This window comes from Maylandia zebra, linkage group LG23, assembly GCF_041146795.1.
Source record: "Maylandia zebra isolate NMK-2024a linkage group LG23, Mzebra_GT3a, whole genome shotgun sequence".
Lineage (NCBI taxonomy): Eukaryota > Metazoa > Chordata > Actinopteri > Cichliformes > Cichlidae > Maylandia > Maylandia zebra.
In genome coordinates, this window is record NC_135188.1 from 1666864 (window position 1) to 1683143 (window position 16280).

The 16280-nt window shown below is 45.2% G+C and overlaps 1 long non-coding RNA gene across 1 annotated transcript; it reads right to left on the reverse strand.

Annotated features, from left to right (window-relative positions):
* Positions 1-15569, reverse strand: LOC101468944 (uncharacterized). Its single transcript, XR_001167979.3, has 2 exons — positions 14912-15569; positions 1-2657 (listed from the first exon to the last, which is right to left on the reverse strand). It is a non-coding gene; the product is annotated as an uncharacterized LOC101468944 (long non-coding RNA).
* Positions 15570-16280: the final 711 nt, after the last annotated feature.

A 16280-nucleotide genomic window follows, 5' to 3' on the forward strand; every position in this document is an offset into this window, starting at 1 on the left:
TTCTTTCTCAGGCTCATTTAAACTTTATTGCATTCAGTCAGTGCTGGGTTTGTGCTGGAACGAAACACCTGCAACATCAGAATAAATCATGCATTAAATGAACATGCTGACATTTAGAAGAATGCACTTCATGCATCATTTCTACTCAACACTTTGTTCAATTGAACACTTACACAAATCATAGCCAACTTGTCAGTGGTACCACCGGGCTGAAACAATGCCCTGAAGTCGGCATCACCGATAGAGAGAAACCCCTCTCTAACCTTTTCACTGGGTAATCTCCTCCAGGTCTGAATGGAACATTTATCTGCAGAAATTTCAAGTAATGGAAACATAATTTTATGGCGGCAGCCAGGATCAGTGGAGGTGCCGGATAAGAGCAAATTCATCACGCTTACTGATGAGCTTCCACTTTCCTCTGGATATGAAATTTTCAAGCACTTTTCCTTTTGTGGCTCCAAGTTGCACACACTCCCATTCGCTCACAATGTGGGGCTGCTGGTTGAAATCCATTACACAGACATAGCAGACATTTCACTGGGATTAGCTCACAATGAGCCCTAGTCTCAGTCTGGCCTTTGATGGCACAGACAGAGAGACGACACAGGTGAAGCTCGAGGGGCGTGTCTGCAGGCGTCTCAGGAGGAGAATGCAGGAGAAAGATGAAGGTTGAACAGAACAACAGGATTGGGTTCATTAGCATGTACGAGTATTCACAAACACCAACCCATCGGCTCATGAAACATTTACACGTCGACGAAGGAAAGCACAGTCGTCTAAGTCGGGACGCACTTCCACGGAGACGTCAAGCTTCAGTCTGACAGGTTCGGGGACTCTGGTTTGGATTTCATCACCGCCTTTGACTCGAGGCGAGCATCACGTCAGTTTGACACAGCAACCAACAACAGCTGAATCTCGGTCTCGCTGCTGTCGCTCGAAGCTGTCGCATGTCTGTAGGCTCCACTCCTGTTCCTGCTGAACTGAGCCAGTTTTCAGGTATAACACTGATACCAGTTCAGTAGGCACAGGAGGGCAAAGCCCAGAAACAACTGAGTGCTGCAGCTTATTTTTGCTCACATCATAGCAGCACGCAGCGTTAGAACAGCAGCACCAAGTTCGGGGTGAATTACGCAGCAATAGGCAAATTTACTGCAGTCACGCAGCTCACAGTGAGCAGCAGGAGAATTTGTGATCACTTAAGACACTTTTATTTCAGGAAAAAAGGGTTTTACTTCTTAATTTGCACTGGTGTTAATTTGCTAAAAATCCACCCAAGAAAAATTAAGCGACAGCTCAGACCAACATGAAATCAATCAGCTAGTTTATCGTAGGAAAAGCTGGGAGACTTTCAGCTAAGGGTGATAAAGTGTGGGAAGGTTAGTGCTAAACACTGGCACTGACGTCCTAAGCTACCTCAGTCGGACGTGAAGTGGCACGCCCAGGTACAGTTGACATTTAGCACCACATTCCTAATCCAGATGCAATCTGAGGCATTTGCAAGAACACATTAAACCTGGGTCACATGGCCTCGCTCAAACAATTTCAAATATATTTGGCATGCACCATGATTCTTGCCAGATGTTAGAGGTAAGAAGACAGTTGTTGCTGCAGGCAAATGAAGAAACAGTACAGCTTGTCTCACCTCTGGACCATATTGCACAAGCACGCTGCCTTTGGTCCACAGAAGCAGGTGAGCCCACATTAGAGCCGTGAGCCGAGCTTCTCCCTTTCCCACCTAATCTCTCCCCCCTTCTCCTCCCTCCTTCTTTCCTCATATCCGAGATCATCAGGTTCTTTCCATTCAGCGGAACAAATCCCCCAACGTCGAATCCACTATTTCACCTCAGGCACTGAACTTAGCCACTGTGAACAACACATAGCAGGGATCAATGCTCACCAATTAGCTAAGCTCTGTGCCTTTAGCAAGTGGGTGGCAGGCTTTCGAGGGACCAGAGCCTCACGCAGACCTTTACGTGACTGCTCACCGGTAAAGTTGGTGGCTTTAGCGCCTGCGGTGCTTCGGATGTTGAGGTTCGCTTTTGTGTTTCGGAGCGTGCTGCCGGTGTAGGATCAGGGCCGCTTCCCTGTGTGTTTAAATCTAAAATCCGAGAGCTGAAACGTGAGCTGACTCCAAAAGTTAGTTCTATCACGTAAAGCTGCACGGCCCTCACGTGCATTTACATCAACTTCCTGTCGTATTTGAAAGACGAGACGTGTGAAGAGTTTGAATTTCAGACAGCTGCACGTTTAACGGCAGCCTCGTGAGCGTTTCGACACTTTCTGTGCTATGTCACAGCTCTCCTTGTGAGAAGTCTGCTGAGAGTTGATCGCCGTATCTAACTTCACCCATATTTGACTCCATAGCAACATCCAGCATCAGAAATCAACTGAATCCAATCAGAGCAGCTAGGACGGCTACACAAAAGCAACCCGCGATGGAAACAGTGCGGTGGGTCACCAGCTGAGCTGTGAAGGAGTGGAAATCCCTGGCAATGTGATTTTTGTTTCTCTTTGTGCATCAAATCACGGTGCCAGGAACCCTCCCCACCACAGCCGAGATAGAGAGGCTGCATCCGCCCTCCCCTGCCCTTTGTAAGGTTACGTCCTCGTGGGCTCCAGATGCCTTTTTCCCACAGCAGCTGTGAAGCACCTGTGACCTAAAAGAAAGGTGGAGAAAGGGAAAAAGAAGATTTGAGATACTCCTGGGGAATAAAAGCTGTATATCAGAGCTTGAACTGATCTGATAATCTGTGATTCGCTTCATCTCGCTTTTGTAACCCTGGAGTGACAGATGATGCAGCTTATCTGTGACAAAGAAATAAAGATTACATTTGCGGGGTGAGAGGAATGACTCTGCAGACTTTCTGCTGCACAGATCAGCAGGAAGCAGCAGATGTGGAGACTAGTCGGAACATGCAGAGCCAGCTACCTGGTCAGTTTGTTTAAAGGAACTGGAGGGCAAAAATAAAACATCGCTTGTTTGAAATGGCAAAGGCAGCACAGAGCGTTTGGTCCTCCTGGAGTCAGTATACACACCGTGAAATGTCAGCTCAGGATAACAGGCACCAGAAGGAAATCTGCTCCTTTTTAAACAGAACAACAACAAGTACAGCAAAGGGACTCGGTTCTGCTTTGTGTCCAATTAAACTGGAGGGTTTGGTCCCCCCCCCCCCCCCAAGTGCAGATTACGAGACAAAGGAGAAGAAAAAAGTTTTTTTGTCTTGTTTTTTTAACATTTTTTTTATTATTCTTGCAAAATGATAACGTCACCGTGTATTATTATCCTTTGTTGTTCTTGTTTATGCTGTTTTTCAGGGAAAATTCCAGGCCCACCCTGGTGGGGAAGAAATAATGACAGGATTGTTGAGCAGCACTGAGGGGGAGGTTAGGGCAGAGTCTCAACAGTTTCGGCTTTATTGCTTTTCGTACGTCGCCGCCGTCTCCTCTCCCTCAGTTTTAGAGCCGAAACCATGGAGACTTTTCTCCATCATGCTAATCCAGATCAGATGAGCGATATAACCCAATTGTCTCATGCTCATTCCCTTTGTTAGCTGGATGAGAAGCTTGAAGCCACTCCTCGTGTCTGATCGTTAACTCTCAGGCTAAAGAAAGCAGCGAGTTCACGGAGAGGCATTTCTAAGCCTCGCTGATTAACGTGTTATGGCTGGTTTGTTAAATCTCACTTTTACGGTCAGACTACATCTTGGCAACTTCTTGGAGTACCTGGTGGGTGAAAGGGTGAGCCACAAAAAGAAAAATAGTCCAACACAGGTACATAAAAGACACTTGCTGTGCCTCAAATTGTGTACCATTATGTGCGCACACTGCAAGCACAGCTGCACAAAGGTCACCACAAGAACCTGTGTGGTTTACCCGTAACGATCCAAAGCCTGAGTGTGGAACAGTGCACACTTCACACCTTCAACAGTTGCCGTCCAATTAATTTTCTCAGGGAGAAAATTCTCAGAAATTTCTCCCTCACAGTAGGCGGACTGTTGAGGGACTGCTGGGTTTTTTAAACGCAGGTTTTCTTTTACCCAGTGATGACAAATGATGATAGCACCACGCCAACCACTTTCTCCCACCACAGGGACACGACACGATAGGTTAACGCAGCTGATGAAAAGAGATTGTTTAACCAGGAGTTTCACTTCCTGGTTAAATGGATGTTTAAGTAAAAGCAGGTAAGCAGAACTCGAATGTGTAATGGAGACAAAAAGCTGAAGAAGTAAGAAACAGAGTAAAACTTACCAATAAAGTGACTGATCAGACCAAAAGAGACACGCGGGGGAAAGAAACACTAACAAATTAAGTAATTCGTTACTCTGAAATAACTAAATAAACAAGCGATGAGTCAAAAGAAATAAAAAAGTAAATCATTACAGTCTCTAATTCTTCCTTCACTCAAAAGTGGAACATGTTTTACTCAATCCTGCTAGGTGACCCACCCAAACCCCAACCGCCTCCGGTAAACCAAGAAAAAAGTGTTACCAAAGTTACCAATCAAGATGCTTTCAACTAATAAACACAAGTATGTTAAATGAAATCACATGCCACTGTTGCATGAGGTTACTGTTTGTTTGGCATGGAGTATGGAGACAAACTGTTCTGTGTAGAGGAGGCGGGGTCAGACACTCAGCAAGCTCTAAATCTTTGCAAAACACCCGCAGTCAGATGCTGCAATCGCCGTTTAGATAAGGGCACAAGCTGCAGTGTTTGATTGGAGATGATGATAACCTGCACTGCTGAGTACACATTGTGTAATATAAGTCTCAGTATGAGACACAATGAAAGCAGAATGAGAGACAGAGCCTCGGACACTTTCTCTACATTTAAGATCAGGCACGCCATCACAGGCTCAGGCTGCGGAGTGATTCCCATGATGCACTGCGTTTCTTCACTCTGCGTTCATACGTCACCACTGTATTTAATCAGTAATAATTATTCAACTTTACCCGAAACTGGTCGCAGCAGATGGCCCCGCCCCTCCCTGAGCCTGGTTTTGCTGGAGGTTTCTTCCTGTTAAAAGGGAGTTTTTCCTTCCCACTGTCGCCAAAGTGCTGCTCATAGGAGGGGGGTGTGATTGTTGGGGTTTCTTCCTGATATTGTAGGCTCTTTATGTTAGAATATAAAGCACCTTCAGGTGAGTTTTGTGAGTTTGTGCTACATAAATAAATAAATAAATAAATAAATGATGAGCCCACAGGCAGGGCTGGACTGGGACAAAAGATCAGCCCGAGCATTTTGACTAGTGACCAGCCCACCATGGTATTAAAGCCATAAAGCCTTTATAATAAACTTAAACCTACACCATCCTCCCTATTCTGGTATTCTAAACAGTACTTAGCAAAACTATAAAACAACCTAATTTATAATTACATATACCTCACTAATAGGGTTGCCAACTCCCAGCAAAAAAAGAAAAGAAAAAAAATAGGGAACCACTCCCCCACCTCTGCCTCGAGATGCTTAACTGACAAAAATGTTTTTAATTTAACGCACTTATAAAACAAATGCAAAGAAATCAATTATTTTTCTCCAGCAATTAAATAGATTCAACATATTTCTTCAGCAGAATCGCAGCCTGCACAGATGGTACGTTCCCAAAGGAAAGAATACTATAACTTACTAGGATATATACTAGACTTAATATTTACTGAATACACTCGGTAAATTTTTCATTTTACATCAGATAAAAACTTTGTTTGTAAGATTCAGATAATTATTTAACAAAAGCTAGACATTTTAAATGAGAATAAGAAAGTATTTCTTTGTGCCCCCCTCTCCCTGTTAATGCCCTACCTGCCCCCCCTGGCAACACTTTGCTAGACCCGCCCCTGCACAGTTACCAGATGTCAGCTGCTTAAAAAAGGATCCTGGTGTTATTTGTCTCTCAGAAACAGTTCATAACTTCAACTCATTCATGTCACCTAAAAGGTAAACCTGTTTCTCCATCACCTGTTCAGCTCTGATGGTTCAGTAAGGACATCTCCTGGTTTCATCTTCATGTTTCCCTCTCACCACATATCCAAACCGACATCATGACCAGCAGCTTTACAGCTGTGGCTCCAGCAAACATCAGCTGATACTAGAAATTAATATTAAATCAATTCTAACAACAGCTGATCAAACGTGCTGCTGCTGTTTAGCGCGACATCAGCTGGTTTCTTCTTTCTGGTGCAGAGAGAAAAGCCGATCAGCTGATCATTAATCAGTTTCATGATTGAATTTCACCTCAACTTTAAAGTTCGACCTCCTCGGCTGTAATTGGTCCAGCCCAGAGTCGACCATGACCAACTGGCCAATCCACCACCGTTCATTTATACCGTTAAAAAAAAGAAAAGAAATAAAACACCATCAGCCCATAAAAACGAAAAATCACGAGCGGCCACCCGATGACCAGTCCAGCCCTGCACAGGTCACTTGGGAATGCCACGTTTCATGGGAACCGTTTTGAACTTTAAAACATGAATGTAGTTTTTTAGCACTTTGTACTTGTTTTAATGGCTCAGCCTAACCAGAGGTTAAAAATATCTGCGCCACAAGTCTCAGAATGACCCCACGGCTAACAAAAGACATTACAGGACCCCAAAGGCCTCTGTACACATTTTTAAAAATGGCCTGCGGAGCCCGAGTACACGCTGTGCAGCTAACGAAGGCGTGTCGAATCCTTCCAGACAGAGAAATATGTCTGCCCTGTCAGGCAGAGTTAACACTCTGCCCCTCCCTGCTAAGGAATCATGAATAAATATGTTTGTCGAGCTTGTGAGACGTTGAACATAAAGTTGTGCTTCACTGAACAGTAAAGTGGAATGAGGGATTGTCTTTCTGCACGTGCGTGCGCGCGCGCCGTTCATTTGCATGCATGAGCTGCAGCGCGTCTGTGTGTCTGTGTGTCTGCGTGCATCTGTGTGTGTCTGCGTGCATCTGTGTGAGAGAAAAGGAGAAAACAGTGAGTGCGAGTGAATGAAGGGAGTGGTCACGTCCTCTAACAAATGTGAGTCACGGTTTGTTTGCAGGGTGTGAAGCTCGAGTTGTGAGAATAGCTGTCGACGTTACTGTCAGCTTTAAATTACTGGTGATATATTTTCTGACAAGCGGGCCGAATCACAGGGTGGCACGCGGAAGTTAGACGCGATAATGGTGAAAATAAAATGTCACCTCAAAAATAATCATTAGAAGGTGCTCAAAAACAGCTGCTTTCCATCGTCGTTGTTGTGTAAATGTGATGCCTCCACGTTGTGTGAGTGTCCACAAACATAATTCACAGCCTCAAGGAGCTTCTCGTTGTGCGTGAGGCTGGAGGTGTGAACCAGTCACCGCATTTAGAAAGCGCAAGGTGTGCACTCTCAGCCGAACAAACTGACCTCATTCACGCAGTTTAGACGATCTGCTTGTTGGGCGAAAGGCTGAAGGAGGCAACGCTGAGCTCGAGAGCCAGGTGAGGACACACACACACACAACCCCGTTCAGCTATCTTAGTGAGGACCTTCATTGACATAATGCTTTCCCTAACCCTACCCTAACCATTAAAAATGAATGCCTAACCATAACCATAACCAAATTGTAACCCTGACACTAAAACCAGATTTTGAGCCTCAAAAAGGCCTTTAAATGTCTCCAAATTTGTGAGGACCAGGTTGTGTGTCCTCACAAGTGACTGTTGGTCCTCACAAAGATAGCTAGACAGGAACACACACACACTTTATCTATAACATGCAGACATGAAAAAATCCACAGCATCTGCTAAAAACAATCACTTTGTTGGGTAATTCTACTCTGTCGGTTGGCTTTGTTTTTGCAGGGGAGATGTCGTGATGCATGTGGTGACCAAAGGTGTAAGTTTCACACGTGAACGCTGAGCTGACGTCACCCAGCATCTCACACGCTGGTGCCGCTGTCATCTGTCAGCCTTCTCTTATAAAACGCAGACAAAGTGCTGAGAGCGAAACATGGAAACAAGAAAGAAAGAATCGTGTGAGAAAGTGCAGCGTTGGATATCGCTGTTTCTTTCAGCATAGTGGTGACTTTATTTATAATTAGACTTACATTTGCCCCTTTATTAGAAACGTTCTTCAGGTCCATATCGACATGGTTTGAAAAAGATTTCTTGATTCCATGTTTTGAATCTCTAATTCAACCACTTCTCTATTGAGATCTGGTGAATGTGGAGGGCGTTAGCGTGCACTGAACTCATGTCCTGTTCATGAATCCAGGTTAAAATGACCTGAGCCTTGTGAAAAGGCATGTTGTCCAGTAGAAGAAGGGATAAAGATGGTCAGCAACAATACTCAGGAAGGCTCCGGCATTTAAACAATGCTCACTTTTCACCATGAGACTCGAACTGCTGGAAAAAAGTTTTTAAAAGTGCCTGAAAATATCCCAGTGTGGTCTTCTGCTGCTGTAGCCCATCTGCTTCATGGCAGGACGTGTTTTGCGTTCAGTAATACTCTTCTTCGTGTCTTGGTTGTCACTTGTGGTTATTTGAGTTACTGTCGCCTTTCTTTGGCCTTGAAGCAGTCTGGACATTCTTCTGTCTCTGACTCCAGGAAGGTCTTTTTACCCAGAGAGCTACGACCGTCCTCCATGAACCCTCCAGACCTTAGTTTGGGGAAATCGCAGCAGCTCATCAAACACTCAAACCAGCCCGTCTGACACCAACGACTGTGCCACGTTCCAAGTCACTTTTTTCCCTCATTCTGACGCTCAGTCTACAAATTCCTGAGCTGCTGCCGTGTGATTGGCTGATTAGATATTTCTTAACAAGCAGCTGAACAGCTTTAAATTTTGACTGTCTGTCATTTCATTTTGCAAACAGCTTCAAACTGCCAGTTTCCTTATCGTGTAACCACTCGGTCACAAGTAGCATCTGCAACAATCCAGCACCATGTGGTGGACGACCAAGCAAATAAAATGCTGGACAGAAGGCCAGTAACTGACATTTTCTGAAAAGACTGCCTGCATGATCACCTTTACCGAGTACTCGGTGACTTCATTCTTCCTCTTAGAGCTTTTTTAATTCAGCCACACAACATGAACTGAGTGGGGTCGTTTTAGACCAGTCATGCAGTCGTGCACTTACAGTTTCTCCCAGGACTCTTCAATCTGTGCTCTCTACAGATTAACTAACCTTTGCATAAGTGTTGAAGGCATATTTTAGCAGCCCATCTGCAGACAGGCTTCCCAAGCATTGCTCAGGCTCTAATGGCTGCGGTGTCTTGGGATGCTTCATGTTACAAAGCTTTCTCTATACAAGCAAATAAAACAGATTGCATTAGAAACGTTTTGGTTTATGGATGCCATATAGTCAGGCTCAAGCTCCACCCTTGCTCTTTTTGATGCAGCAGTCTATAATATGACTGTTGTCTCCACTAAGCTATGATTAAAGTGCGTGCTGTGTGCCCCCCCCCCCCCCCCCCCCCCCCCCCATCTAAAACTTGTGCAACTTTACAGAACTGACGACCACACCGAGCTCACTCAGTCACAGATTTCAGCTTCTTTTTTCGATTCCTCACACGACTTCACGTGTGAGCAACCAAGAGAAACGCTGCCATTGTCTTCAAGGAGTGACTTGACCTAAATATGTATCACTGTCAGCATATTGAAACGATGCCGCTGCTCCCGCCTTTCGACAACATTGAGACGAAGCTTTTCACCCTCTCCTTTCAAGTGTCGCTGTTTGGAACAAATACTTGTAATCTGACATGTTACACTTCCTTTCAAGTATGCCTCTGCTTTAGAGGTGTCGGTAACTTTCCTCGTTTTACTCAGGAACTGGTCAACGTCGCTGAGCAAAGCAGCTTCGGGCTGTGAAATCTTTCCAAAGGTTTTTTCCCGTCTTTAAAAGAAACGGTGTCGTTTTTTGTGTACAAACAAGAGCCACATCCTGTGAACGCCTCTGAGGAAAGATCGCTGTTATTCTTGCGTTTCAACACCTATCGCAACTTGTCCTTCTCAGTAACCGCTGGCTTTTAGTCTCCACCACCATTATCTCCAACCCCTTTTTACATATAGGACACAGCTGACAGGTAACCCCCCCTCCGAGCTCAACCAATCTATCGTCTGTAGGTAACTAAAGACCCCACGGGCATTAAAAAGTCATTACCAGTGTTCGTTGGGTCTGGGCTTCATTATTTAGCTCATTAGATCACTCATTCTCAATAAACCAGCCCTCACATGTGACTGATGAAAGGAGCAGACATCAAGCTGGAGCTTTTTCACATGTCCCATTAACAATAATCCACTTTGCATAGCGTTAATGCAATTTGGCAGAGATGTAATTTCATGCAAAATCAATCACTACCGACATTTTCTTGGAAAAGCAACAAAAAAGGACAGAGACTAAACAGATTTGGGAGTTATACGTTAAAAAGTACCTGGTGCTAAAGCACATGAGTGCTGTCTTTAAAGAGGAGCTCACTCACCTCATAAGAACACAGCAGAAATGAAAAAGACAAAAGATCTGGTCCTCTGCTCTGAAAGGAACATGATCGATTATAATGCATGAACGGAAATGGCACGGCTGCATTAAAGCCTCTCTGAATCTGATAGTAGTAGCTATTTCAGCTATTAGCTAATAGCTGTGGCTGCACTGATAACATTTTGACTGGAAGGGAAAGACTCTCAGCAAGAACCTGAGAGGAGCTGAAGCCTGGGGGAGGCATCGGTGCAAACTGAGACAAAAAATGACGCACAAATGATGGCACAGTGTGGTGCTCGAGGAAGAAGAGAGGCCAGGTGACGCAGCACTCGGGGAGATAAACGCAGACATGGTGACATTAGATTGCCGGGTTCGTCTGAGGACGGCGGGATTTATCATCGCTGCAATTAATAAAGCTAACTCTAATAAAGCCTCTTACTGCTCCGAGCTAAACCACTCACTATTTTAATTTGTGCCACACCCTAGAAGTGGTCTCGCTGTACTTTTAGACAGCTCGAAGAATAAAATCCTGACCTAGCTGCTTGTGCGACTGCGAAGGAGGCTTGGGAGCGAGCCCCGACTGACTACTGAGATGCATCCGTCAGCATGGCGTGTGAGAAGGCCAGGAGGAGTTGGCGTGTTTGGATTGTGACCTCTGTAACCGACAAGCTCCCTCCCACTCCAAGCATGCGATCCCTCCACAAACCGAGGCCTGTTTTTCCACCACACATGGCTTCAATTGAAGGCTACTGCTGCCGCTGCTGCTGCGCCTGCAGCTCTGAAAAAAAAACAGCAGCAGCAGCAGCCAGGCATAGCACAACAAAACTGATTATGAAATCAGTGACCAGCAAACAAATGGAGCTGGCGCTGTCGCCAAGTCGTTGGGCAGAAGAGGAAATGGCTGAATTGATATTTTGAAAAGTCTTTGTCAGTTTGTGCACAAGCTTTTAAGCACGCGTGTGCGCGCTGATGTATCCGCGCCGATGTGTGCGCTTGTGTGCAAACAGGCCTGCATTTAAAGTCTCGCTCCAGCGCCAACAAGGCAAGCTGTTTACTACTTGGTTGGTCATAAAATGTAAATATGCATCAGTCGGAGCGCTATCAAAGGCTCCTTCATTTGGTTCCTGGCTAAGATGGCTTTGGATGTGCGCTGTAATTGCCTCGGTTCAGACAGAAATTCTCTGTGGTGGCGAACGGCTGCGCTGAAAGAGCTGAGGGAAACCATGCTGTCCTGTACGTTCTAAAATTCTGCAGTTGATCTGAGGGGAAGCAGCGGGCACACAAAGTGCAGGGAAACCATCAGAGAAGAGAGAAGGACCATGTGGCTGCACACACGGACACACACACATGTGCACAACAAACTACTGTGGAATCACACCAGAGTGCATTTGCAGGGGAAAACACACCACACGCACACACGCGTGTTCCCACTCCCACACAGACTCTATCAAACGACAACAAAATTAGCAGCTGAGCCCAAATAACAAACATCTGCTCATTGTTCAGGAGACAATGCCCATGTCAACATCTGCCTCGAGCAGGAATCTGAGCTGTTCGGCCTTTTTCGAGTTACAGCGTCGCCGTCTAAGACCTCAAAGGCAAGTCTGGCTACCAAGCGGCCACCTTTGTAACACCCCTGGGGAGTTACCAGCTAACCAGGCCAGGCCGATGTTCAAGTAAAGAGCAGGAACAACGGTAAAGCTGCATGCATAACACACACACAGACGCTTGTTTGAATGTAATAAAAATGGTTAAAAGGTCGGTGACTTGGCCTAATATAAGGTTATACAACGTTTAGCCTAGTTTTTGATGATTCACAGCAATAACTTCATTTTATGGCTCAATCCCAACAATCATCTCTGACGCGTCTCTGCGTCATCCCATCAGAGCACTTTAACAAATACTAATTCATGCTATGGATACATTAAGCCAAGAGTTGTCATTCAAGGCAATCGGACGGCGTTTACTTGATGCTTCTAGTGAAATATTTGGAACAATACAGCATAGAAATATGGTCCAAATGTTGCCAGGAGCCGTGGATCATTCAGACTTCTCTGTCCTTATTCTGGCAATGAGTCACAAACCGCGCTCAGAGGCAGAGACGAGAGGAAAATGCGCTGATTGCATTTTTGTAAAAATCTCAGTCCCGATTATTTTGCATGTAATTTCAGTTCAAGTGGTTTCTCCTAATTTCCTGCTGCTCAAACGTTAAGTGAGCACTCACACATCTGCTCACACATCTGACTCCGATGAATGAAAATATTTACTGACACGTTTGTCTGTGGAGATGAAAGTCAGATAATGAGTTTGAAGGCCGGATTTAAAATCACACACATACAAATTATATGTATAGTATACAAACAGCTGTTAAAGGTGGCTGCTCAGAGTAAACATGGCCTAACATCACAAAGAGGCGATAACCTCAATATGGTAATCTCAGGGCACAGCTATGGCAGTGACGACAGAAGCCCCACCCCTTTATTGTTCACGATCTTTTGTTTCTGAGGTGCAACCAATCAGAAGAAAGTTGGCATAAAAGGAGGGCGGGTCTTAGAAAAAGAGGAGCTGAAACCTGTTTGAGTCGACAGACTTTACAAAAAAAGGACGCAAGAAGGAGAGGGCTGAAAAGTGAAGCCAAGGTGGGAACTGAGCGACCGCGTCGGTTTCAAAAAGCGTATAAAAGTCTGCAGACTTCAACTTTCCTGCTGGGTTTATGAGCTCAGTCGCTCATTTTGGGCAGAATGAATAAAACGTTGAGGTCATTTGGTCAGTTTTAGTCCTGCTTTAGAAAGTTTTATTCAGGGAACGTGCGCTGCCTTACAACGTCTGACTGACAAGTCATTAGCAAATGAGCGTGCGGTTTCATTGTCAGTCCCGCCCCTCGCTCGTCACATCTGGTTTCAAAACAACAAGATGATGATGATGGTGAAAACAATCTCAAGGCTCCAGAAACCAGCGGGTGACATCACGGTAGCTACGTCCATCTTTTCTAGCGGCTATGTCTGAGGAGGAGGAGGAACAGGGCCCAGAATAATCAGGATGACTCTGATGGTTTCCAAGAAATGATGAGCTGTGAATAAGAGCAGGTTCCCCTTTAAGTCCTTTAATTTAACCATGCGTCGCATGTAAAAATAAAACGTCTGCATCTTGATTGTGTCTGACCGGGTTTAGGTCACGCAGGCTTTAAGAGTTAACTCTTTTGCAACAACACAGCTGGCCTGATACATTTCCAACGTTTGGCTTTCATAAAGCAGATCGTGTTTCCGGGCGGAGGGGGTGAGAAATCTGTAATATCTGTAATATTTGGTGTGAGATCATTTTCCCAGACATGTCTATTTTTTAAGTGTTTTTTTTCTCCCAGATGTTCATTTATCCGGGTTGTTATATTCTGTTTCGTGCTGAGCAGGTGGCTCTGTGTTGCTCACTTGGTTTGGATAAATAGTCGCTGGTTTTATACTGGAGGGCTGATGAGAGCTGTGAGACTCAATTATACGCCTCAGCTGGGCAGGAAAACAAAACTAATGGCACAAAGTCACAAAAAGATGCTTACAGCTGCAGAGTCGGGTATTAATTCATGCTCCGATTAACGTTGCAAGTGCTCCATTAACTCTATTCATTTCTTTTCTATTAGCTCGATCAACCATAAAGAACTTAAGACAATATCGCACATATATACTGCAGAATTTAATTTAAATACTATACATTTCCATTTAAACAGCTTCTCTGAGCACGTTAGCCTTGCCCTTGTGTAACATGTCTCTTGCACATGGGAACAACTGACTGATTTAGCAGACCCAGATAAAGCCTTGGAGCAGGTTCAAATATTTGAACTATTTGTCCAAAAATGTTCTGTGCACTTGGCTTTAGGGATAGTTTATCAAATCAAACTCCTTCTCCAAATAGTGCTGAGATTATGGCGTTGTACAAAACCTCCCTCAGTCATGAGTTTTCTGAGAAAAAGTGCTGTTACAGCAGCCTGAAGTCATGCAGGTGTGTGTGTGTGTCTGCACGCACGTATGTGTGAAATATCTGTTCTTCTCTTTGCAGGGATCAAAAATAAAACCCAGGTTTATTCAACTTTTATAAAAGCCTTTATTGATTTAGCATCATAAAATCCACAGTGTTGCGCTTTAAAGTAGCCTCGACTAAAGGGAGATGATAGTTTCCATTTAAGCCGAAACAAGCAGCCAGATTAAACCGCCCGTGTGAGATCTCTCCAGCTGAAAAACCAACTACTTGTTTGTCACACAGACAGATGCACCGTCTTCCCTAAAAGATCAAACCGTGGCAGGATAAACGCCGTAACATCACACCGATGGCTTTGATCAAACGTGTTATCTCGCGTTTGTGAAAAGTCAGCTGCCAAAGGAAGATGCATGGAAGGAAAAACACAAAGAGAGCACAACTAATATCATTTGGAAAAGGAGCACCGAAGTCACGGAAGGAAGACAAAAAGTGTGTGAGAGACAGAGAGGGGTGTTTGCCACTCACCATGCCCACAGGTCCGCTCTAGCTACATGGCAAGTCTGAGTCACCTCAGAGTTCAGATGAGGGTATGCACTAAGAGTTGACTCTTTGGGAAGGACCCCACTGACCGATTCCCCGGCTGACTAACTAACCCTCTGACTGGCTAATGACTGACTAGACAACTGCATCGCTGCCTGACCGACAGCCAGGCGGTGCCAGCGAGGTCCAGTCACTGCTCGGCGGTGAAATCCTCAGAGCTCGGCTCTCCCACTTGAGATCTCGCTCCCAAAGCTGTCCTGTCCTGTCATGTCCTCCTCTGTCCCCGAGCTCGATGGCCCAGCCAGGAGCAGCGAGAGTGGGGGAAATGAAGATCTCTCCTCGTTCCCACAGTCAGCCAGGAGAGGAGAGGAGATCGCTCTGTTCCCATAGAGGTCAGATGTGGAGTTAACACACCCGGCCAGCTGGTTGGTAACTGCTGCCTGCCTGCTACTGGAGTTGTCTCCCTCCCCCTCTCTCCCTCTGTCTCTCCTCCCTGCAAACCTGATAAATCACTCTGGAGACACAGCAAGAACAGCGAGCCACTCAGCCGCTCACACACACACAGTCAGGAGTTACAGTAGAGAGAGACTTTCAACCATTGTCCCAGGAGATCCATATGAGAGTCTGGAGGCAGAGCTGCCAGATCTCCTCCTTCCTCCCCTCCCTCCCTGCCTCTCCTCTTACATTCCCCTCTCTAGTTTTTTTCTTTTTACAGCCTCCGCTGAGACGCTCTTATTGTGTGGCAATTGCATTAGCCTTTAGTGAGCGATGTATGGCTTTTAGTGTCTAATGCAATGTTGTGTCTCCCCTTCTTTATCTCTCTGCTTATCTTTCTCCCCCCTCTCTCTCCTTCTCCATCTCTCGCCCAAGTGTCTATCACTTTGACATGTACACGTATGCATAGACACCTCCTCTCCTTCCTTCTTTGCAGCCTTTCTTTCTTCCTCTGTGAGTTATCCCTTAAAGGGACACAGTCTTTCTTTCCTTCCTTTTTCCTCACACAGGTGCTTGGGTACTCTGAGGGAGTCCAGGTGCAGGATTATGTTTCTGGAAGCTGAGAGGCATCGATTGTGTTTCTCTGTTTGCCTTGCGATTGTCTCCAATGTTTACCCGCTATTACGGGACTAATGGTCTAATGTGCCTTTGCAGGAGATAAGTCTGTTGAATCAATGAAACAGCAATGGGCAGAAAAGCCATTTAACCACTTATGGTCGCAAACATTAAGAAGCAAATTTTCACAAATTCTAAAGGAAAGATCAGATGAGTTGTTCCCACTCATTTCACTCGATAATGGGACTATGCTAAGTCATTTTATTTAAAAATGAAGTCAATTACTGTGCTTTGATGGCATGCG